At 50.7% G+C, this 24,358-nt stretch overlaps 5 non-coding genes across 5 annotated transcripts; 3 read left to right on the plus strand and 2 right to left on the minus strand.

Moving 5' to 3' along the window:
* Positions 1 to 4,843: 4,843 nt before the first annotated feature.
* Positions 4,844 to 4,925, plus strand: TRNAS-AGA. The gene has a single exon. It is a non-coding gene; the product is annotated as a tRNA-Ser (tRNA).
* A 5,382-nt stretch (positions 4,926 to 10,307) lies between these two features.
* Positions 10,308 to 10,379, plus strand: TRNAQ-CUG. Its single transcript has one exon. It is a non-coding gene; the product is annotated as a tRNA-Gln (tRNA).
* Positions 10,380 to 15,970: 5,591 nt separating this feature from the next.
* TRNAS-UGA lies at positions 15,971 to 16,052 on the minus strand. Its single transcript has one exon. It is a non-coding gene; the product is annotated as a tRNA-Ser (tRNA).
* A 2,506-nt stretch (positions 16,053 to 18,558) lies between these two features.
* TRNAS-AGA lies at positions 18,559 to 18,640 on the plus strand. Its single transcript has one exon. It is a non-coding gene; the product is annotated as a tRNA-Ser (tRNA).
* A 1,359-nt stretch (positions 18,641 to 19,999) lies between these two features.
* On the minus strand, positions 20,000 to 20,071 carry TRNAM-CAU. The gene has a single exon. It is a non-coding gene; the product is annotated as a tRNA-Met (tRNA).
* Positions 20,072 to 24,358: the final 4,287 nt, after the last annotated feature.

The following is a 24,358-nucleotide window of genomic DNA, read 5'->3' on the forward strand; positions in this document are numbered from 1 at the left end:
TGCGCGGCGACCCGGACGGCGGGGGTCCAGCCCCGGCCTGCAGGCGGAGCGCGCACACGTGGAGGTCAGGGGCCCCAGGGCCCTGCACGCGCGCGCGCGCGCGGGGGTCGTCAGTCCCCAGCCCCACCCCCACGTCCGGGCCGCACCCGGAAAGCACAAAACGAGCTCAGAGGCTTGCAGGGCAAAACCCGAGCTCCCCGCCCAGGGTCTGCGAAAGTGGAAAGCGGACAGGACGAGAGTGTTGGACGCGAGCGGGAGACTAAGCCGGGTGGAACGTTCTCAGCGCCAGAGGAGATGGGTCGTCCTATTTCCTGAGGGTCATTCCTGCGTGTCCGCTTACAAGATGAAATTCTTTTCTGACCGTGGAGTATCCGAGATGGGCACGAAGCACAAGTCAGTTGGGAAGATGGGATCCGGGAATCCGGAGATCTAACTAAGCACGCCTTAGGCTACTTTAACTAGATGCTTAAACCCACACTCGCTGTGCTTCGCAGAGAATGTTAAAGTTTTCAAATGAAAGGAAGTCTTTCCGGGTGGACAGCGGTAAATATATATTTGTCGTTAGTTTGTGTCTGCCATCAAGAGAATGCTCAGTTGCAAGGGCTCCTTCGCAGAAAATAAGATGCGTAGACTGCAGAGCAGTTAAATATTCCCAGCTGTTCGTGTGGCACATATCTGCAGCAAGCCCCCAAATTAGTGGTCTGTGGAATGAAATAGTCTTCCGGACCTTATCTTAATCCCTCTTGCCTCAGCAGTCTTAACACCCCATCTGAGAACGCGTTTTCAAGTAAATAATTTCATGCAGAGACGGTGCCTAAACATTATTTTCATTATACGTTATAAAGTCCTCGAGGCCACTTATCCATCGCGGGCTACGCGACGCACCCACGTTCTCCAAATACTTTGTGGGCCTTTCCCGTATATGTCACGTGAAATCCCAACAGCGAAGTGCGAGGAAAGACCCTGTGATGTTTGGCACAGCTGTGACGGTCTCCCCCTGTGTCTTTCCAACTGTGCTGTCTGTCCATCCTGGGCGAACTAGGGTCTCCTGGAAACCCATCTGTCTCAGACCACAGACTGTGAGTGAGAGCAGAGTTTGCTCCGGTCGCAGAATTCCCTCTCCTACGATTGCTGAGCCTGTGAATGGAGGGAGGCACTGGGCCGGGACCAGGACGAAACCCCCTGCCATCCCCGTTCACAGGGAAGGATATTCTTTTTTTTTTTTTTTTTTTTTTTTCCGGTGGCTCAGAAACTTGGTGTGCTGCTTCTAGACGGCTGTGATGACCGACTGAATGACAACGGGCATCTTTAAGATACACACACTTTACAGCCACCCCTGCTCGTGTCCCCGTTATCCACGATGGGTGATCCACCCTCCCGGACCTGAGCTCTGGAAAGGCTGATGCCGTTGGTCGCGCGCATAGTCATCCTCAGCCCTTTCCCGACAGCAGACGTTCGGGCTACCTTCCCTGAACCCCTGATCCCCACACCCTCAGTAAACATCTTGGGTGCTGGATCGCTCGCCCCGGCTTACCCCTCCACAGCCAGTCAGCAGCTAGTGGAATGTTAACTCCTAATGCGAGCGCGTGGTAGGCGGGCGGCTGGCCACCGGGCCGAGGTGTGCTGGCAGTGAGTGTGACCGAGGCCTGGTGTGGGGGGCATGGGCACACACCGAGTTTTGCAACCATTTCCTGGCTGAGGCAAGGCGTCTTCCTCGCAGATTAAAGAATGTGCCCCTAGTAAATCCAGAACCAATCGAGGCTGGTGAGTCGGAGCTTGCCCGTGGTGCATTCTCCCGCCGCTGACCTGTGAGGACACGTGGGGTCACTTCTAGATCTGGAGCTGGGCAGGCAGGGGGGCTGGAACCGGGGTGCCAAGGCAGGGGGTGGGGGGAGGAGCGGCCAGGGAGGGGACCCACGTGCGTGACCCTCACAGCTGACACCTACCTGGGGCTCCTTAGAGGGCATCACACTGGCTGCCCTGGGCCCAGGGACACTTGGGGTGGGGGGTGTGCCGGCTGAGGCCGTGGGGAGCTGGGCAGCCCCCTCACAGCTGCAGGGGGGACCCCGGGACGGCCGCCACCGGTTCAGGAGCGTCCATGCCTCCGGCCTCCGCTCGGGACGCGAGCGCGGGTCCAGGAGGCGCCTCGGCGTCGGGGAGGCCGCGGCCCAGACGCAGACGCGCAAAGCCGGAGGACACGGTGTCCAAGGAGCCGCACTGAGCGCCTCGCGGTGGCGCACGCAGCGGAAAGGCCAGGCAGGACCTCGTGCGTCCTGGGCAGAATTGAGCCGTATTACAGGCGGGGCGGCTCCGGGCTGTGGGGGCGCATGTGGTTCCCTCGAGCAGGGTGTCCAGGCGGCGTCCTTTCCAGGCTCCGGGGACAGGTTCGCGATCCCGGGAACAGAAGGGCCCTTGCGGGGGCGCGAGCAAGTAACAGCTGCGTCCGATTTTCAGATTCCAAGGCAAAGGTGTCCTCCAGCCCTTGTCCGGGACACTCGTGTGGCGATCGACGCGTCGTGGGGAGGTGACCCGGAGTCACCGGCCGGGCCTGGGCGCTCTCCTGCTGCACACAGACAGCCTGGCCGAACACAGGTGCCAGACGGGGCCACTCAGTGAGCTTGATGGAGCAAGATGAAAATAAGATCACTCTGCAGTCGTGGCTGAGCGCACGCACACACAAAACAAAAACAGAAACAAACATATGGTGAAGCCACAGAAATGGCCCCAAGTCGCCCCAACTTGTCCAATATGAGTAACCACAATAGTTTCAGCTTTGCTCTGCTCTCCCTCCAGGACAGGATGTTGCAAGCTATCCAATCACAGAGTCGCTCCCTGCTTCCGGATAGCATCCAATCCAGAAAAGCCCTCCTCTTGAAATCCTCCCCCAAATCACCTCACGCAAGACTCAACCCTGTAGGAACTTGAACTTTCTAATAGGCTCTTCCTAGTGAGATGCACCCACCACTCCCCATGGTGCGTGGTCTGCGGTTCTTACCACAGGAGTCATAACCCAGCTTTTCAACTGCTTACGTATTCCTGCTGGGTTTTGTCTGTATTTAAGTTCTGGGGGACTTCAACTATTCACTTTTTTTTTTTTTTGCATTCAAAGTACTGGGGGAGGGGGCCAAGCTCTCTCTCTCTTAAGCTCACCCCATCTCATATCGCAAGAGTGCACTTTGCACTTTAATAAACTTTTCCCCTTGTGTTACAGAGAAAGAAAGAAAAGAAAGAAAGAAAGAAAGAAAGAAAGAAAGAAAGAAAGAAAGAAAGAAAGAAAAGAAAAAGAGAAAGAAAGAAAGAAGAAAGAAAGAAAGAAAGAAAGGAAGGAAAAGAAAAAGAAGAAAGAAGAAAGAAAGAAAGAAAGAAAGAAAGAAAGAAAGAAAGAAAAGAAAAGAAAAGAAAAGAAAAGAAAAGAAAAGAAGAGAAGAGAAAAAGAAAGAAAGGGAAGGACTGGGGTTGGGGGTGAGGGAAAGAAGTTATACCCAAATCCTGCTGGTTTCTGGGAGGTAAGCTTGTGGGTTGTTTTCTCCACCTCCCTCACCCTGTGTGAGACAGCCATCACAGATTTTCTTTTTTTTTCTTATTTATTTATTTTTAATATGAAATTTATTGTCAAATTGTTTTCCATACATCACAGATTTTCCAATCAAGGAGGAGAAACGTCTATTTTCCTGGGCACCGAAAGAGGAACTCTAAGTATAGACTCGAGGACTTTGGTGTTGAATGTTTCCCAGCAGTTCTCAGTTCAATCATCTGTCTTTTCCAATGCCTGTCACTATTTCTGAGTTTGTTCTTGACTAATTGAATTCCTGGGGGCCTCTCTACCTCTCTGACCTGCTGATTTAATTAGACCTTAAGAATTATTTTGCGTGCATACTTTGGTGAAGGACTCTTTGGGGGTTATTATATTAATAACAAAAAATAGAGACTTTAAAAAATGTTTTGGGAAAGCTCAAGACAACGGTCTGCCACCCCCCCCCCAATATTCTTATGGGGAGACGCAGAAAATAAAGATGGAAAATATGTCTCACGGTCTTTTAAACCAAATAGCTGGGAATTTTCCCAAGATTGCCAGTGATGCGTGCTTACTTACCATGGCCATATGCCTTCTGGTTATTAGTGACAGCACAGTTTATCTTTTCTGGGTATAAATAGAAGGAAAATATTTTATCTTTGATTAGATCTAGCCCTCTCCATTCCCAGTGGCATCTGAATTGAACTCTATTTAAATAACACGTTGTTACTTCTGATTAAATACAATGTATTAAATCCAAGCAGTTACCTCAGCTTTCTCAAGACGCATCAAATCCTTCAGCTGTCGCCTCTTACCCACTGGTCATAAAATGGGGACCGATCTACCTGGCACCCACACTCAACCATTTTGCTCTGAATCGTCCCTGTGGAGCATCTGGAAATCCTGCCGAAGGAAGCAGTGCGTTGCAAAAGTGAACAGGAGAGCAGGAAACTGTCGTGTTGGTTACATTTTGCACTGGCAAAAACCAAACCACACCAGCGAATCCATTTCTTCAGAAAGCAGCCAGGATCTCGGGGGAAATGAAACTCCTGGACCGTCCATACCTGTAGGTTTCTTCTAATCCGCGCGGAAAGTGATAGCGCATTGGTATTTGCCAAGCACTTTCCCGAACGCCGCGAAAGGAGTATGTTAGGTGTCAGCTTCGGAGCTTGGGGACCCCGAGTGAGGGGACCCAGGGCGGTTTTCAGCGTCGCGTCTCTCTCCCTGCACCTTGCCCAGCTTCCTAAACCCGCTTTTGTCTACACAGGCATCCTACCTGTAAACCTACCACGTTTCCTCCTAGAATTTGAAGAAGGCTGGCTCGTGCCTGTAGTCGTGGCCGAGTGGTTAAGGCGATGGACTAGAAATCCATTGGGGTTTCCCCGCGCAGGTTCGAATCCTGCCGACTACGAGTGAGCTTTTGCCCCGCGATTCGCGGAGAGGCCGCCCTCACCGTTCTCCCCAGTCTGATCCCACCTGCAGGGGGTGCGCGTTCCTGGCGCGGACGCGTCTCGGGCCTGGCGAAAACCCACCGCCTCCGCCCTCCCCAAGTGCCGCCCAGAAAAAACCGGAGTCGGTACCCTCGTTGCCGCAGAAAGTTCGCGCCAACAGGCCTGTGCCCGGCGACGTGCAAAAGCTAAGGGTACTTTCGAATTTTCTCTCCCCCGAACTCTGCTCCAGGTAAGCTATTTCCCAAAGAGACCACTGGGTGAAGGATATTTAGTCTGCCACAAGAGGCTATTTTTATGATACTTTAAAAATGTATTGAAGAGTAAAATGGACTTTTTGAAAGCATATGCACACGTTTGTGTAATCAGCTACCGTAATCGGGATCCGGGCGGTTTTATCAATCCAGAAACTGCCTTGTGTTCCCCTTTCTAGACACCTCCCAGCCCCGCAGGCAACAGCCCATACCCACACACGTTTTCTGTCCCTGTAGTTTGGCCTTTCGGAGAATGTGATAGAAATTGAACACGATCTTTATACGGGTGGAAATGCAAAATGGCAGTTTCTTATAAAATAAAACAGGAAAATGGTGTATGATTCGTCCACTGCACTCTCATTCCGAAAGATGGAAACTTGTGTTTGCACAAAAACCTATAGACGAAGGACCACAGGGGTCTTCTTTGCAACAGCCGAAAACTGAACACCACCAAAGGGTCCTTCAGCAGGGGCGTGAGGACACAAAGTGTGTCGATCGGAACTCTAGGCAGGAAAGAGTGGAGGGCACTAGCGACGAATCAACAGTTTGGAAGCGGTTCTGGGCGGCACTAGGCTCAGTGAGGAAGTAATCCTGATGGGTGGCCCAGTGCATGATTCCAACTATGTGACTCTACCGAGTGACAAAATTGTAGAGATTAGAACAAAGTAGCGCTTGCCAGAGGTTTCCGGATGGTGGCAACAGGGTGTGAGCGTGATTGGAAGGGGCGGGTGGAGATGATCCCAGCGATGTTCTGTGGTGTATCTGTTGCAGGAATGCGCACAGTATGTAACGTTTTGAGGTTGGCTGCTTTCACCAGAGACAGGATTACATACAAACACTGAGCCAATATTAATCTCCTGCTTTTAATGTGGTACTTTGATTATGTCACAAGTAACCCATCAGGGAAATGGGTGAAGGAACCGTGGGGTACATGGAACCTCTCTGTACTATATTTGCAACTTGCTATGTATCTGTAACCATTAAAAACAGAAGCTTTTTTAAGTTAAAAAAACATGAACAGGGACTGTATTTTATCAAACACTTTCTACACGTGTATTTTGATGACTGTATAATTATTCTTTTACTTATTAATATTATCGATGCAAAAGATTTACTTTTATAGATGGCGTTTTGAATGTTAAACCAGATTGCATTTCTGAAATAAATCACACAATCAATACAAAATTGAAACTCTGTGAGGTAATACGTAACATATCAACCACGTACATATCAAATTATTCTGCCTTGTGCCTTAAACTTACACAGCATTAGATGTCAGTTGGATCTCAACGAGGCTGAAAAATGTTGAAAATACAATGGCCATATGACCCAGCAATTGTATTTCTGTGTATGCACCCAAAAGAATCGAAAGCATAGTCTCGAACAGATATTTGTACACTCATTGTTCACAACAGTCAAAAGGTAGAAACAGCTCAAATGTCCGTCAGTGGGCGAGTGCTTAAGCAAAATGGGGTCTATGCATGTGATGGGGTATTATCCAGCCTGAGAAAGGAATGACACGCTGATGCACTCGTCAACACGGACGGAGCTTGGAGACACCGTGCTGAGTGAAATGTGCCACAAAAGGACAAAAACTGATACCACTTCCATGAGGTACCTAGAGTGAACGCACATAGACAGAAAGTGATGTGGTGCTTTCCAGGGCCCGGGCGGAGGGGGATATAGGGAAGTATTGACTAGTGGGTACAGAATTTCAGCTTGAGAAGGTACATAAAGTTCAGGAGAGACGTGGGAAGGGCTGCAGGACAAAGTGAACGTGCGTGATGCTACTGAACTGTGCACTGAAAAATGGCAAAACGGTCAGTTTTTATGTTGTGTGTATTTTATCACAAGAAAAATATCAAAGAAAAAAGATTACCCCTTTTGTTGGCTTTGTTGAGTGTCCCCATTTTGTACTTACTTTCTATTGCATTGTCTGCTCTTTGCTTCATTATTTCCTTCCCTAAAGCTTCTTTGGAAAGAAATTAGTGGTTGATTCCCAGTTTCATGTGCTGAATGCTTAGATCATTACCTTTAAGTGTTTATTTTATTTATATATATGTACACAAGGGGGTCCCTTTATACACACTTCTAGCTGCACAGGATGTGTTCAGATATGCACTATTTTTATCATTTATTTCAAAATAGTTCCTAATTTCATTTGGGATCTATCCTTTGAACCATAGGTTATTTAGAAGCGCATTTCATATTTTGTAAACAAATATAATTTTTCATTTTCAGGTTTTGATTTCTGGTATAATTTTCTTGCCGTGAAATAATAGCATGTATCCAGCCGCGTTAGGGTTTTGGAGCCTTGCTTTGTGGCTTGGTAAAATGTCAAATTTGAGATCATTTCATCTGTGCCTGAAAAAGTTTGAGTCCTGGAGTTGATGTGTGTGCCCTGTTCTCTCTATATTGTATGTTATATGAATAACAGTGTTATGAATTATGGTTACCTTTTCCGTTTATGTTTTCTATTAGCTTTTCAGAGAGGTGTATTGTGTGAAAATACCCCACTATGATTGTGGTTGTACCGGTGTCTCTTTTTATTTCCGTCACTACCTGGAATTTTTTCTCCATTTCTCAATCTTCCAGAAGCAAGACCTCTGGATAAAGCATGGCCAATGAAATAGCTATGACTTGGAAATACAAGGCATTACCTCCAAGTGCAACAAGGAAAGCCTAGGGGGGAAAAAAAATGTGTTCCTACAAGCTTCAGCATATCTATTGAGACTTAGGAGACACTTTATTAGAGACACTTTTACATGTTTCCTTTGCCAAAAGAAATGAGGAAAATGTAATTCAGATATAACTGTTCTCATGCGAAACTCAAGGTAAAGGCTGAGCAGAAGCTGCGGGAGAGATTCTGGTCTTCCTCTGCTTAGAAAGGAACCTGGTCCTATCCCCAGGGCCTGACCCAGATTTGCGTAACTCTGGTCTCCTACATCAGCTTGGTCAGGAAGCCACATCCCATAACCGCCCTGAGAAGAGGGAGACGATCAGAACCAGTTTGACGAGCTTCTTAGCTCCAGGCCTGGGTGCACCTTGGGCTCCTAATTTGCAGTTTCCCGAGGTTAATGAATCACGCAGCCTGAACTTGAAGAGGCTGTTTCTCTAGGAGCTTTATGTTTGATTTTCCCGGAGTGATTTCATTTCTTAAGAGTTACCGTTGGGCTCTCTGAGATGCAGGAAAAACCTAGACGCGGGGGATTCTTAGTTTGGGGCCCAGACTCAGGTAATTTTGTGAACTCGCTGGGTGGTCTGTGGTCTGCACTCGCGGGGTGCAGGTTCCCCTGTGTGTGACGGGCTGACACTTCCATTCCTTACGCCATGGGGTGCTTCACCCACAAAGGTTCTGGAAGTCTCCCTGGTAATTTCACAGTCCATTACAAAGAGACAGAAGAAATGGCCAGCTTCGTTTTCTCGTTTTCAGACATGCACGAACTGCCTCTCGATGGCCACGAGGCCCAGCGCCTTCTTTCTGACCGGTGGAAGCATCTCCCCTGAGCGGGCTCAGCACCTCTTTCCCTCATGACAGTGGGAGCTCCTGGGCTCGCTGGCTTTGCCCTTGTAGGGTTTTCCTGTTCACACCCCGGTGCGTGTACGTGCCTCTGAAAGCGAACAGCACGGAGGCTCGTTTGAGCCAAAATTCTAAGTCCGTCGTGGAACTTTTAATTTTCCCTTTTCTGTTTTACCGTCTTGTGGCTGCCAAAGACAAACCGTTCTGCTTTTATAATCGGGACCCATGCGCCAAACTCTTATTGGGCACTTTCTCTATGGACGGTCAGTCTGCACAGTAGGTTATCAATTCTTGTGCAAACCAGTATTTTCCGTTTTTGTTTGTATTTGAGCTTCCCATCTTGTCCGAGCCGTGACACTGCCAGCTACAAGCGCTTCTCCACTCGATCCCCGGTTACGGAACATCCTTCCCAGCAGAGAGCCCCTGTCTTATTCACCTCTACACCTCCAGCGCCCGACCTTCCAGAGTTCAGTAAAACTGTTGAATGGTCTTGGGAAAAGGTGCTGATGACTTTTGTTCCACAATAAGAACTTTAAAAAACGTATCTTTCTGTTTCAATCCTTTGATTTGGTCCTGTTCCAATGTCTTCTTTTCCCCGTTCTTCACTCCTGCTTTTCGGATATATACATATATAGGCCCCGGACCAAGAAGTGACTCTCCAGGGGACGTGGGCTAACCCCCAAGCCTGAGAGGGAGGAGAGGTTTCGCTCTGCATTTTGCAAGCTTAGCTCTACATTTCCTTTAAGATTCTTTTCTGTGGCGATGTTTCTGCACCTGCTCCTGTGAGCTGCAGGGTGACACCTTCCTCCCGCGCCGGAGATGGCCGCAGACGTGTGGGTGAGCAGGACCCAGATTCCGGAACCGGGTCCTAGTTCTCTCAGGGCTTTGCGCGGAACTGGTGCTTGCACGGACTTGGCGTTTTGCAGGCTCCTTGAGTTTGGTTGGTCTTGCATCACAGACCAATGGAAGGAGAGGCGGGCCGCCCTTCCGACCTCGCTCGCCCCTGCTAGCAGGGGAGGCGCGTGCCGCCGCCTCCTGCGCGTGGCGAGTGCCTGGGGCGGGGGGTGTCCGGGTCGCGCGGCACGGAGCCCCGGGTGCTGGCCTCGGACACAGTCCTGAGCGCGGACAGGTTCCACCCGGATAGTCACCGCGCCGCCGGGCCCAGGCCGCTTCTCTTCGATGAGAAGTCGTTCTGCGGCCTCGGACGCGCGGGGCAGGCAGCCGGCACCCCCCGGGGTCCCGCGCCCTCCCCTCAGGGTCCCGCACCCTCGGGGACCGTCGCCGCGTGCAGTGACCGTGACGTCCGCCCAGCCCCGCTGCGGACCGGGTGCTCCCTCTTCCTCCCGAAGTCAGGGTGGGGACCTCTGGGGGCTGGGATGGGGAGGGGCACTCTGTGGCCGTCTAGGTGGCGGAACATAAAATAAGACAAAAATTAAATCTCCTGGGGTTTGTTGTTAAGAGTGTCGTGCGCGAGCGTGGACGAAGAATCGTGACTCATAAACTCGACTAAATGCTCAGTGGAGCCATTCAAACTCTTCATAGGCGATTACGGGGACCGGCGTCCCGCGTGGGGTTCCATGGTGTAATGGTTAGCACTCTGGACTCTGAATCCAGCGATCCGAGTTCAAGTCTCGGTGGAACCTGCGGAGTCTTTTGGTCTCGCTTTGTTTTTTTTCCTGGAAAGTGCTGTTCACCTCAATGACCCCGACCAGTTTTGTCCTGGGTACCCCCTGTGAGTCCCTGCAAGTCCGCACACGCCTGCGTCTGGGCCTGGACGAAGGAACAGGATTTCATTCTGGCTTAATGGGGTTTCTTTTTAAGGAGGGAAAGAACCATGAGACGGAAACACAGGAGGGAAACAGCAAAGCCCCCGTACTCTGCCGTGACCGGGAAGCAACTCTAAATAAAAAGCAAGAATCGACTCACATAACATTTATTTTCTGGGCACATTAAAAAGAATGTTTGCCCTTGCTAACTATTTCAAACAGGGGAAATAAATAATTCTAATGGTCCTCCTCCCCTCTCCCTATGGCCACTGAACCCAGTTTGTGTATACAACACACACACACACACACACACACACACACGCAGAAACCAAAGGTGGAAAATCTGACATTAGGGGACTCTAAGTAAGGGGTGCCTAAGACTCATTATCGCATCGTAAAGATATCTACAGATTCAACATATTTCGAGGTAAAACTTGAGGGGAAATCCATAGTAATAATCTCACTGGGCCTTCATCGGGCCATTGTGCCGCCCCCAGAACGCCACACTTCCCTCTTTCTCATCCAGCCCGGCTAACTCCTGCTCTATGGCTATTTCTTTACGAATTACGTTATTTGTACAAGTTTCCTTTTTTCATTGGCTCTTGTACTGTTGTGTATAGGCCTTCTTCTTCTTCTTCTTTTTTTTTTTTAACTTCTGGTTGGGCATCTGTGTTACATGCAGTGAGGTTGTTTTCATCCCGGATTGGAAATCTGCAGACGTTCCGTTATGGGCTGGAAGATCCCACGCCAGCAAATAGTCTCATCACGACACCAGGCGGGTAGGAGATTGTTAGGCAATGGTCTCCCCCTCACAACCAACACCTATCACCGACTCCAAACGTGCTCGCCCTGCAAATTCTGTCCCCGTAGCCGGGTCGTTCACGGCCTGCTTCTTCTCCTGTTGTCGCTTTGTTTTGCGACACAATCCCGAGTGTTTTGCTAGGTCTGTGCTGGGGAAACACCAATTATGGCTTTACTGCAGCCCCTCGCCCTTCAGAGTATGTGGGGTCTAGTCTTCATACACTCTGTCACCTATGGATATGGACTGCCTTTAGTGTGGTCAACACTGAAGTTTGCTTTATTCTTTCTTACCTTCCTAGGCACACAAATTTTCTTGTTCAGACAAACATGCAAAAAGTGTCTCCACCCTGCAAAAGAAAACTCTAAGTCTTTCTTGTAAATATTTTGCCATCAGAAAATGGTCCACATGAATCAGAATCAGAAAACGTAAAGAGGATACAATCAACAGATATTTCCTCTACACCAAAAACTGACAGCCGTGGTTGACTCAAACCTGTAGCCATACGGATTCGCCTGATTGTTATAGAAGAGGGGAGGAAAGATTGTGGAAACTCTTTTCCTTTCTGTTGTTTCTTATTAAGTGTGAGAAGGCTCAGCCTAATTGAAGAAGAAGGGGGGCATGCATAAACTAGATGAATATATGTCCAGAGAAAGTAGAAATTCAGTTTACCACAGTTGATATCAACCAGTCATTATATATGTATATATATTTAAATATATATATTTTTTATTTGTGAGAGAGTTTAACACCGGTGGGGGGGGGTGCAGAAGGAGAGGGAGAGAGAATCTCAAGCAGGCCTCCTGTCCATCTCAGAGCCTGTTCCAAGGCTCCATGCGCCTTGGGCTTGGTGGGGGGTAGGGGGACAATCACACAGTTATGAGATCAGGACCGGAGTCAAATCAAGAGCTAGTTGTTCAACCAACTGAGCCGCCCAGGTGCCCCCATCAGTCATTATATACTGAGGATGATGTTTTCAAGTGAAATCAGGGCCATTTTTGTGATGCCCTCCCGCCTACGATGATACCCTTGTGATATCTGTTTCCTGGGACGTTCTGTGAGGTCATTTTACTGTCTGAAAACTAAGCCCTTGCAGGTCAAGGTTTAGGGCTGGTACAGGGATTTCTAGTACACCAATTGTCTGAAATGGAATTAATCATGCCAGTGACCTCTGATCACCTCAAAGTTTGTTCATCTCACACCCCATCTGAAGGTAGCCCCATTCATAATTGTTCTAATGTCCCTCATTACCCACATTAGATGCTAACTATGGTAAGATGGGCTCAAAGACTTTGGTCAAAGTCCATATTCCCCAATCCTATCCCCCAAGAACTTTGATATGTTGAATTTCAACTTTGAAATTAAGAGGCAAACAAGAATTTCGTCACAAGAGAAGTGTTGGATAGAGAAAGAAAGGAGAATAAAGTATCTTGTGACATCCAGAAGCTGACCCGGCACTCGGGCCAGGCCACGTCATTCTCCTAGTGAACATAATCGCCCAGAATACCGACATCAGACATGCCTCCTCCGAGACCGTGATAGAATGAGTCAGACAGCTGACGGCCCAACTTTGTCTAAGGTCACACAATACCAAACCTCTTCCTCATGCAAACAAGTGACTGCCACCTCTGACCAGTTACAGCTTTATCTTCTCTCCGATCTGCCTCCTTCTCACGAGATCAACTGCGATACCCAGTGAAGGAATAGCGCCTGCTTTCTGACAGTTTCTAATCCAGAGCAGAACCCTGCTACTCGGGAGCCTCCCCCAAAGCACCCGGCCAAAGCCCAAATCCTAGAAAAATTCTTTCCAGCATCCTTTCCCCCGAGACACCTCCTGATCCCTCTGGGGGGAGTTCTCCCTCCCTGCCACGGATGATGATCGATGATGATCCGCCCAGCGTGCCCCACTACAGGTATGTTCCTGGGTCAGGCGGGAGGGCATAGACCCTATCCAGGTAACGTCAAAGAGTTGCAATTTGTTTTTGGATTTCCAAGCAGGCGTTTAACTTAATTACGTTCCGCAGTTCAAAGCACATTACCGTTGTTGGTCTATATACAGCTCTTTTTTTTTTTTTTTTTTTTTTTTTTTTAGCTGGATGGATTGCTATTTCCCTTTCACGCTACAATACTCTATGCCTTCTGACTCCAGGAGCAACTATTTTGCTAGGTGCCCTGTGACATTCCCCCCTTCACCCCCACCCCCAGACTCTGCAACTTTTTGTCTGAATGTTTGTAGTTCTGTTTACATGTGTTGTTTTGTTATTTTATACGAACAGTAAAGTGCTCCACACGTGTTGTTTACATTTACTGTGTAACTTCCTCTCACTGTCTCGGACCTCAGTGTGCGTGCACTCAGTTGTATCGACTCACCAAGTCGCAGACAAACAGACTGATTAAAAATCCCACCCCTGTTAACGCCACTAAGCTGAACAGAGTCACAGATACCTTCTACAGACTTGTGGGATCTGTAGCATAAACACAAAGAAAAGTTGGGTCTTGTGCTAAGTTTGTCTTTTATTTAATTACACGGTGACAGATTTGTGTCCAAAATAGCTTCATAATTTCCAACTGTCAGCTCACAGGCCTTGGATAGCCCTGCAATACTGTCGACATTTTGAAGTTTCTGTCATTCTAACTTTTAGCCACTATTTTTCATCCATTAAATTTTATCTAATATAATATATATGTACATGTACATAAACGTGTCTCAAAGATTACAATGATTTGAAACACCTGTCAGATTTTTAGACTATCTCGGTTGTAAATTAGTCTCTGTAAAGACCATGTCTTAATTGCTTGATTGTTTTATCTCCATAATGGTCTCCCTCGAATCTACTCTACAAAGTGAACTTTAAAAAAAAATTTTTTTTAATGTTTATTTATTATTGAGAGACAGTGAGAGACAGAGCATGAGCAGGGGTGAGGCAGAGAGAGGAGACACAAAATCAAAGCAGGCTCCAGGCTCTGAGCTGTCAGCACAGAGCCTGACGTGGGGCTCAAACTCACGAACCATGAGATCATGACCAGAGCCAAAGCCATGAGATCATGACCAGAGCCAAAGCCGGATGCTCAACCAACTGAGCCACCCAGGCGCCCCTATAAGGTTAACTTTAAAAGCATCTAATGTTTACAGTTTTACTCAAATGCGTTCCTGCAAAACAGCTGTCAGTATTTTTGCGTATTTGATTTTATTTTCCATATCATATTTTGCTATATGTCTCATTCTGCTCCTGAAGCTTTCACTTTTTTTTTTTTTTTTTTTTTTTTGAGATTCATCCATATAGCTATGTGTGGATCTATGCCTGTTAAATGCCGCCTAATCCTTTTTGGTGGGAATACACGTTCTTAAATGACCCAAAATACGCCTCAGCTGATGTAAAATCCTGGACTTACATTATGCTTCCCTGAGGATCTTGTCGGTGTTCCCCCCGCTGTCTCACACTGTTGGGTGTCATTCTGGGGAAGGCTGCTTCCAGGATGATTCTTGCCCTTAGCAATAAGGTGATCTTTTTAGCGACTCCCTAAATAATCATTTATCTTCAAAGCCACATAACTTTCAGTCACCTTCCCCTCCCCTCCCACGGCTCCATCCCCCACCGGGTCTTCTCACCCACAAGTTCACTCCCATCTTTCTTCCGGACCTGAACGCATAAGCCTCTTAATCACTGTTTGTTTCTCCTAATCATTTGTGAAACCCGCCCTAACACTTTCATCCCCTGAACGTGCTAGAGGAGAAGGGAGTGGGGACAGAAGAATCTGCTTTGGGGTCTCTCTCTGCAGCAGCATGGAAGCATTAATTCTAAGGAATATGTCGATCGGGGCTTTGCAGAGTTTAAAAGCCTCCCTCCCTCCAATATATGTGCCTTAATTCCAATTCCTCCCCATCTCTGGGGCCAAAAAAAGCTCTCGCCTTTCTCTCACACCAGTCTACGACTCTACATCCAAATCCTGTTGGTTGGAAAAGTCTGTTCTGGCATCAGGCTCTGGGGTTCAGGAGCGGAAAAGGTCTGAACCCCCAGCAGGGGCAGGGGCGGACGAACAGCTGCTGGGGGGTTGGGTGCGGGGCTCGCCCTCTGGCTTCCCAGTCCTGAGACCAGGGTACAAACCTATTATGTCTGGTGGGATCTCTGAGGACCTGGTGTAAACATCGACAAATAAGACGCGTCAAGTCCTTGGAACGCCGGGGTGCAGTAGGGGCCTGAAAAAGAGACCCTACTGTGATTTGGGGGCGCTAACAAATCTGCCCCTGAAGCTGCGAGCAACCTGAGCGTTTTAGGAGTGTCTCCTAAGGACCTCGTGAGCGCCCCGGCCCATCAACCCACCCGGAAGTCCGCGACCATACCGCCTCACTGTGCCGCCCTGAGCAGTTTCTTCATCGATTAAGTGGAAATAAAAATCCGATGGGACTCCTGCTTCACTCCTGTCTTCTTGGCACAAAGTGATCGGTAGCGAGCTACCAGAGTCACTACTTTTCAGGGATCCTAACTTCCCACAGTGGGGGCTGGAGTCTGACGAAGTCGGGTGCATCATGCCAACTTGGCGAGTGGAGCCGAGCAGGGCGCCGCCGGCACTTGAGGAAGCAGCCCCCGCGGGTGGGGAACGGGGTGCGTTACCTCCATCTGCGGGTGTGGGTACGCGGGAGAATAATCCAGACTGTTCCTGGTAAAACCGTAGTCGGCAGGATTCGAACCTGCGCGGGGAGACCCCAATGGATTTCAAGTCCATCGCCTTAACCACTCGGCCACGACTACCTGCTCGCCTGGGGTGAACCGAGAGTGGATGCGTGCCGCGCCCCAAGGAGTGGGGCCGGGCGACAGCCGGGAGGATCCGCGGGCCTCGCCCTCCGGAACAAAGGAGCCCGCCCACCGTGCAGGGCAAACCGAGAACCCGCGGCCTCGTGCCGGGTCAGAAAAAGGCTCAGCACAAACCACTCGAATGTCCGAGGCCCGCAGCACCGGAGCCGTCCCCCAGCGGCCGCCCTCCGCGGACACCGCGGTCACAGCGGTCACAGGGTGCTCGGGAGCCCAGGACGGAGCCCAGGAAGGAATCCGGAAGGGAATCCAGGAGGGAGCCCAGGAGGGAATCCAGGAGGGAACCCAGGAGGGAATCCAGGAGGGAGGACCTGATGCCCACTGAGCTTTGAGGAGCGCCGTCCTAGGGAAATGAACTTAACAAAGAGCGTGTACTGCACACAAACCTTTTCACTTCCCGTTGTGACAGGTTTAAAAAGGTATTAAAAATGGATGAGATGTTTAAATATTTTTGCTTCATCTGCCTAACCGATCAATAAAGGCCGCTAAACAGAAATGTGGGAGGTTTCTGTAATCGTCCTGGGAAAACGTTTATGACAGAACACGTATTCACTGACAAGAGCAATGTGCAATTAACATGACCTCAGTGAGGCAACCTGTTGGCCTGTGAAACGCTGAGAGGAAGGGAGGGACACTTCACGATGTTTCCGCTGCTGGCTTCCGGTGTGCGGAGTCAGGAGCCAACCTTCTGTTTGCTTCCTGCAGCGCGAAGTGACCCAGTCTTACAAGCGAATAGCAGAGCGACGCATTGTATTGATTTGTTGGTTATCTATTGATATTACCCGAGAGTTGACATTTGCCTCAAAGGGTTCTTGGACTAATTATCTGCCTCGTTGCCTGCAATGCACAGTGAAAGTAATTACCTTGAACTTGTTTCTCAAAAAATCGGCGCCAGTCGGCGATTGGCAAAATTAACGAATTTTTTAAAGACGATGTTGAAAGAACGGTGAGATGGGGAACAGTTTTAGAAGCCTCTTACATCTGTATACATGTTCACGTTTTGAAGGTTTGAGGAACGGCTCTATTGGAGGCCTGTGCCAGGGTGATCTCCGCACACGGGTGCAGCCAGACAGCCTTTTAAATGAGATGGTTGTGGGTTTTCGGGGAGACGACCGCCAGATCTCCCACGATGTGCAGAACCCAACACTCGTCTTGAAAACGGTTGGCCACTTGGAGTTGTCCAGCCTCGCCAGAAGCCGAGCTATCGAACCAGCCTGATGGCAGGGCCCGGGCGGCCCACAAGTACAAGTACGATGAAGCTTCTCGTGCTCCCGCTTTTATGTAATTTGACCTTAGCGTTGGTCAGGGCAGCCCCCCTACCAATGAAAGTATTGGGGAATTGCCCACGACAGGCCCCCTGGGAAAAGGACCACTGGGGAAAGAAATAAGATTCCGCAGGGAAATTGTGCGGCCCCACATCCAGCCCTTGCCACCCCCTATAAAGACTTCTCTACCTAAAGGAAGGGTGGGCCCATATATTTCCCAGCCAAGGAGGGGGCAAATGGGTTCGAAATCCCCACTATGGCAACAAAGAAACATATCTATGGATACAAATTACTCCAACCCCTAGGCCCGCTTGGCCCCCAGGAGGCGTTCCAGATGGTAACTGGACCTGGTGGGTTAAGGTACAGAATGGTTCATTAGTTCCTAGACATACATGGTTTCTCTGGGAGCACATGAGGCGTGGGTTCCCAGGGCCCTCTTGGCTCCCTCGGCACCCCAGACCAAAGCAAAAACCTTTGTTCCTTATACTGCAAATGGTTCAAAGAAACAATTAAAAAGTCCTATCCCTGTAAACGTTCCACTTGAGGTGTGGAGAGCTAGATGACCTTGAAAGGGCAGGAGGGAACGTTACAAGAAAATAACTATGTTGTTCCTTTATGGGTGATCACACAAAGGAACATTTTTAGAAGTAGGCAATGCCTAGAAACACAGATAACGCAGGTGCAAGGAATTTGCTAACAAATATAATGCCACGTTTGCCACAATAAAGCGGCCAGTCGAACCCACTGCTGTTGTCTGTGTCCATGTCTTATTTCCCCCCACGACGTTCATCCTTCGGGAACCCCTGGACCTGCTGGGGCTGGACCTCGGCACAGCCTGTCGCTGTCCTCACGGAGCCGCGGCCCGATGCTACAGCCCGTGTGGGTTTGCTGCGCGTCTCCCGGGTCCCCTCGGCAGCTGGCCGCGCAGGGAGCTGGGCTCCCGGGAGGTGTCCTGCCCCAGCCCCTTCCGGCAGGCCGCCCGAGGCAGGGGTCCTCCCGAGCTCGCGACAAGGACGCGTGACTCCGCCAATTCGCCCCGCTGATGTCCAACGGGAAGAGACGGGAACAGCAGATGCGCTTCCTGGGGGAAGATGCGAGCCCCTGACGCCTGTCCCTGACGCCTGCCCCTGACACCTGCGGGCCTCACGGCTACTTATGCTAATGAGGTCCGGAGCTCCCATGTAGTCGTGGCCGAGTGGTTAAGGCGATGGACTAGAAATCCATTGGGGTCTCCCCGCGCAGGTTCGAATCCTGCCGACTACGGCGCCCCGCCCCCTACCTGGGGGCCATCCTATTGTCGCCGCCTGAGCCGGGAAGGCAGCGACCCGGTCCTTTCTGTCCGCGCTTGCCCGGACAGGAGGCGCGCGCGCCGTGTTTCCATGCACTTTTGCACAAGTCGCTCGGCCACAGTCCTGCAGGTGTGTCCCTGTCCCCGAGGAGGAGCCAGGCTTCGCGATGCTCCGGTGTCCGCCTCGGTCCCAGCCCCGCTCGGACGGCAGCGAGTCCGCCCGGGAGGTGGCCGCGGGGTCCTCAGGGGGCTTCTCCCCCGAGCCGGGGAAGATGGTCGGTGCGGCGTCCCCCCCGGGAGCCGGACCTGGAAGTCACAGAGCCCTGAGCACAGAAGGGGCGCAACCACCGCCGGACCCGCAGCTTGTCCCGCTCCTCATCCTCCGGGGGCTGCGCCGCGGCTCGTGAACAGACACGGAAGGAAGACGCGGGAATTTGCCCCCTAGACTTCCGGTTAAAAGTCCGCCCCCTCCCGCCTCAACGGCGCGTCCTTCCCGAGTCGGGAGACTTCACCCGGGCCCCGGGGAGCCGGGCTTCTCACCGAGACCGGGATCGGGCCGGTACGTGCGGGGAGGCGCGCGGGGAGGGGGGTCCCGGAGTCAGGGGCCGCAGGGCGGGGGCGCGGCCGTCTGGGGCGCGCACGTCTCGGGTCCCGCGCGTCCCGGCCCGGAAGCGAGGCGGACGCTGGGGTCACTTCTGCGAGCGGTTCCCGCCCGCGTCCCGGTCCTTTTCCGTCCGCTCCCGCCGCGCGGCCCCGCGTCCTCTTCTGCGGGCCCCGGTGTCCGCCGGCGCCCGCCCCACCCTCCCCCTGCCCACCCGCCCCCGCCAGCACCTCCTCCCCCGGGAGCCGCGGCACCGCGTCCCGCCGCCCGCTCCCCACGCGTACGGATTCCCGCTATTGCGGGGGCTTCTCCTACGGGCGCCCCCCGGAGCGTCACCTCCCCTCCCTCCGCCCTGAACCCCCGCTCTCTCCGAGGGTCACCTCCGCTCCGCCGAGGGTCAGCCCCGCTCCTCCCAGGGTCAGCTCCCTTTCCCCCGAGGGTCCCCTCCGCGGCGTCCCAAGCCAAGGCCGCCAGGGCCCGGCGGCGCGGGAAGTAGGCGCGCGGCCGAGCTCACGAAAGGCCCCTGTGACTCTTTAGGTTTGAGCCCGAGTCCAGCCGGCAGGCCGGGAGTCGAGGTGCCAGAAAAATAAAAGGCTGGGAGGGTTTGCCGTTATTCCGTGAGCTTTGAGAAAGAGAGAGCAGGGCAGCCGTGAGATCCTTCCCCGGGAGGGGTCTCCGCCCTGGGGGTGCTTGGGAAGCAGACCCCGCGCTCGCGGGCAGCAATAAGCGAGCTTAGCAGAGGATGGTTTCGATCCATCGACCTCTGGGTTATGGGCCCAGCACGCTCCCGCTGCGCCACTCTGCTCGCCTGGCGAGGCCACCGCTGGCTTTCCTACCCCGATTCCTACCTGCTTGACCCGCTGCTGCTACGCTCCGTCCCCCCACTCTCCCTCCCTCCGTCTCTGCTCCGCGTTTCACTCTCTTCCCAGCCCAACAATCCACGCCACTCCCGACATGTCCTCGCCGCGCAGACCCTCGGGGACCTCCAGTCCTCTCCCTGCGAGGTCGCCCGTCACCCGCCGCCTGCGCTGGGAGTGATGATGGCGAGGATGTCAGCTCTCCACGCCAGGGCTCGGGCAAAGCCCCTTCCTTGGGATTCGCTCCTGGTCCTCCAGCCCATCACCTTTCTCCTCTTCCTTCTCGCCGCGCACTCGGATTTATCCGCTAACGTGGTCCCGGGCTCTGTTTTACCTTTCGTGACCCCTGCCCGCGCGTCCGCGCAGGTCTCATTCGCTCGGCCGCTCTCCGTTATTGGAGACCCCAAAGTCACCCCCCCCCATTTCCAAGCCCCCATCGCGGGGTTCAGAGCCACCTGCACCCAGCTCTGGAAGCGCCCCCACCCCCGCGCACCGCGCTCCGCGGTCAGACGTGGGGCTGCGCGACAGGTCCGTTTCTACCTGCGGGGTCTTGGCCCTCGGGCACCGACAGACGGGTGACTTAGCCCAGAAGGCCCCTCTACAGGCTGCCAAGGCTGCGGGCGTTTGAAGAAACCCGACACGCCAGCTCCCGGGGCAGAGACGGGCCCTCTCCGAGGCGATTTTACCCAAACCGGGGCCGCCCTTCCCCCGATACAGGCGCGGTTTGTGGCACCTGCCAACCCCCGAAGGCGCCGCCTGGTTTCCTCCTTCACCGCCTTCGCTTCCCTTCCGAATTCTGCAGGGTGCGCGCCTTCTCGGGCACATTCTCGTACTTTCCGCCCCGTTCCCTCTTGCCTGCCACAGAAGCGCAGACCCTGTGTGGACCGCCCGGGACAGAACGTTCCGTCACTTCTACGGCTGACCCCCGCCAACAGGAACGGGACGCGGCCCCCTCCTGCCCGAAGAGGGTCACGCGGCCTCTGCACCTGTGCGTCGGTCACTTGGACTCCCGAATGCTCTCCCGGGAAATTGCAAGGGTGGAACCAAGACTTCAAAAAAAGATCGTGGAAATGCGGAGACGGCCCCGCCACCGGGGACTTGGCCCGCGCTCCTCAATTCTGTCAAGCGAAGCCAGACTCCGGGCGCCTGTTCTTAGCTGGACTGGCCGCCCGTTTTTTGGCTTTGATTCAAAGTGCCAATTTCGAAGCCTGTGACACCATCTCTGGACTGCACTGGAAGGGCTGAAACTTACATTTTTATGTCTAGAGGGAGCCCAGTTTTTCGCCCTCAGGATTGACAGTGCGAGTCGAGACGCTCCAGTTCTCCCTGACCTGGCTGAGTTCTCTGGTCTGCTCCTCGGCCCCCACTCCAGCAGCTTCGTCTTTAGATGTCCCCACCCACCCATCCCTTCTGGCAGTGGGGTGAGTGTGTCTTAGACTCGAGGATCCTCTGTCTTCGTCTTTCTTCAACTTTTCAGGTGGAAAACTTAGCTGCAGGGAGAATCAGGCTCTAGCGGCTTGCTTGTTTCGCATGTAACACGGGAGATGGAAATTCCTGCAGCTAAATGAGAGCTAGACTTAGATCCAGCAAGATCACTCACCGGCATGAAGCAATTGTCTTCAACTTTGTGTCTCTCCCAGTGAGGCGAAAGAACATAGTAAAATGTACGTTCGAAGCCAAAACTCCTGACTCTTTGACATAATGGGTCCAATAGATGACCCTTTGCTCTCATGACAAATGGGCACGTTTTGTGCTTTGTCCCTGGGTTGACGAGACTCGGTTTGATGTAATCTCCAGCTTCCTGCTTGGTCAGCCTCTGAGGGCAACCAGGGAGCTACCTTCCAAACCAGGACAAACCCTGATGGAAGGTTCAGACGGACTCTGAATCAAACTCTGTGAGGAATGATGGACAACGCGAAGACATTCGCTGTGAAATCATGTGCAATACAAAGATAAGGGGCACTAAGGAATCTACTCCTGAAATCGTTGTTGCACTATATGCTAAAAAATTTGGATGTAAATTTAAAAAAAGAAATAAAAAAATAAAATTACAAAAATTACATTATCCACACAAAAAAAAAACCATTTTGAGGGAAATACAGACCGAAGAAGGTTAAACATGTAACCTACGCTAATAAAACAGCAGAGCCAGAAGCTTCTGGATTCTTTACATTCTAGACCTACCTGGCAACTACACCTCTAATAAAAAGCTCTTTTGTAATGATACAAAAAAAAAGATTTCAAAACTCTAAATGAAAGTTTTTGATTCTTTAAGCTGTGGAATGCATATATAATGGAATATTCTGCAGGTGATCATGTGAATGAGGCATGTTCGTTTGTACTGATGTGAATTACACATGCATAATATATGTAAATCTATGTATTTACTCCATGTAACTGCAGACTCACTGTTGTAAGTAATGCTAAAGAGAGAACACGTTACCCGAGTTCCCCCCCCATGGTAACATCCGGGCTCATCACATCACCAGCAGGATATCGACATTGATACAGCCCTCCAAGTCTTATTCTCTTCTCCCCAGTTGTACTCACTTTTGTGTGAGTACGTTCACCTCTATGCAGTTTATCACGTGCAGATTCACAGTAGCCAGCACCCCAAGCCCGTGTGGCTTCGTGGCAGTGGGACTCCCCCCCCTCCCCCCATATCTTCTCCCAGCACTTCCCTCCCTAAGGCCAGAAAACCAGAAGCTGATTCTTCATCTAAGTGAGTCTTTCCCGGGATGTTGTAGACGTGGAATCACACAAAATATAACTTTTTGAGACTGGCTTCTTTTCCACACAAGTCCCTGGAAATTCATCCAAGTGGCCACATGTATATGTAGTCTCTTCCTTTGTACTGGAAGCATATTTCACAGTGTGGATACATCATTAGCTGTTCAGACATTCACCTACCCGTGTTTCCGGTTTGGGGCTAGTCTGGGTAAAGATGCTGTAGGAAAAACTACATACAGATCTTTGTAGGAACATAGGTTCCTATTTCTCTGGAATAAATACCCGAGAGTGCGATTACTGGATTATCTGAAAATTTCACGTTTACTTTTCTAAGAAGCTACCAAACCATTTTCCTGAGTCACTTTACCATTTTACGTTCGCACCATCAGTGTAGGAGGGATTTAGTTTCCCCACATCCTCGCCAGAATCGAGTGTTGTCATTATTTTGGGTTTAGCCATTCTGACAGGTGGAGGGTGACACCTTATTGTGGTTTTAATTTGTATTTCCCTGACAGCTAATGAAGTTGAACATTTTGTTCCTGTACTTAATTTGCCATCCGTATATTATCATAGGTGTAATGTCTCGTATGTCTTTTACCCACTTTCTAACTAAAGTGTTGGTTTTCTTTCCTGGTCTGTCCGGTTTTGAGAATTCTGTGTAGATGTTCTAGATACTGTCTTTTGCCAGATATGTGGGTTATAAATATTTCTCCCAATTTGTAGCTTGTTTTTTCAACTGCTTCATAGCGCCTTTCTGCAGAGTCAAAGTTGTTAATTTTGAAGAGGTCTGATTTATCTCTTTTCCTTTTGAGGATTGAGCTTTTGGTACCAAGTCGAAGGAGTCTGCCTGACCCTAGATCCTGAAAAACCTGCTATGTTGTTTTCTAAAAGTTTTAGAATTTTACATTTCAGTCTGTGATTCATTTTAAGTTAATTTTTGTGTACAGAAGGAGATTTAGGTCGATGTGGGTTTTGGTTTTTGTTTTTGTTGGGGTTTTTGGCCTACGGATGCCAGCTACTCGAGGACCAGCTATTGAAGGCTCCCTCTGCTGTTGAATTTTTTCCCCTACGCTACTGTTCAGAAATCAGTTGGGCATATTTCCATGGGTCAGTATGTATTGTTAAGGGAAAGAAATAACCAAGATGAACACTCTGTACGAATTTGCGACCCTTCACTTAACAGTATAGAGTGGGCTGAACATTATACACACATGTAACTCTGGAAAGTTATACAAAAACTCATTCCACTGGGGAGGCAAATCGAAGAGCTCAAGCAATTAGATGGAAAACACTTTTGTTCGCTGCGTGTATCCCAATATCATTTGAGATTCGTATCGTGATTATTATTTTAAAAATATTTTAAATATTGAAATTCTTTTTTTTATTAAAATGTTTTTATGTTTTTTTATTTTTGAGACAGAGACAGAGCATGAATGGGGGAGGGGCAGAAAGAGAGGGAGACACAGAATCCAAAGCAGGCTCCAGGCTCTGAGCTGTCAGCACAG

Source organism: Leopardus geoffroyi, chromosome B2, assembly GCF_018350155.1.
Source record: "Leopardus geoffroyi isolate Oge1 chromosome B2, O.geoffroyi_Oge1_pat1.0, whole genome shotgun sequence".
Lineage (NCBI taxonomy): Eukaryota > Metazoa > Chordata > Mammalia > Carnivora > Felidae > Leopardus > Leopardus geoffroyi.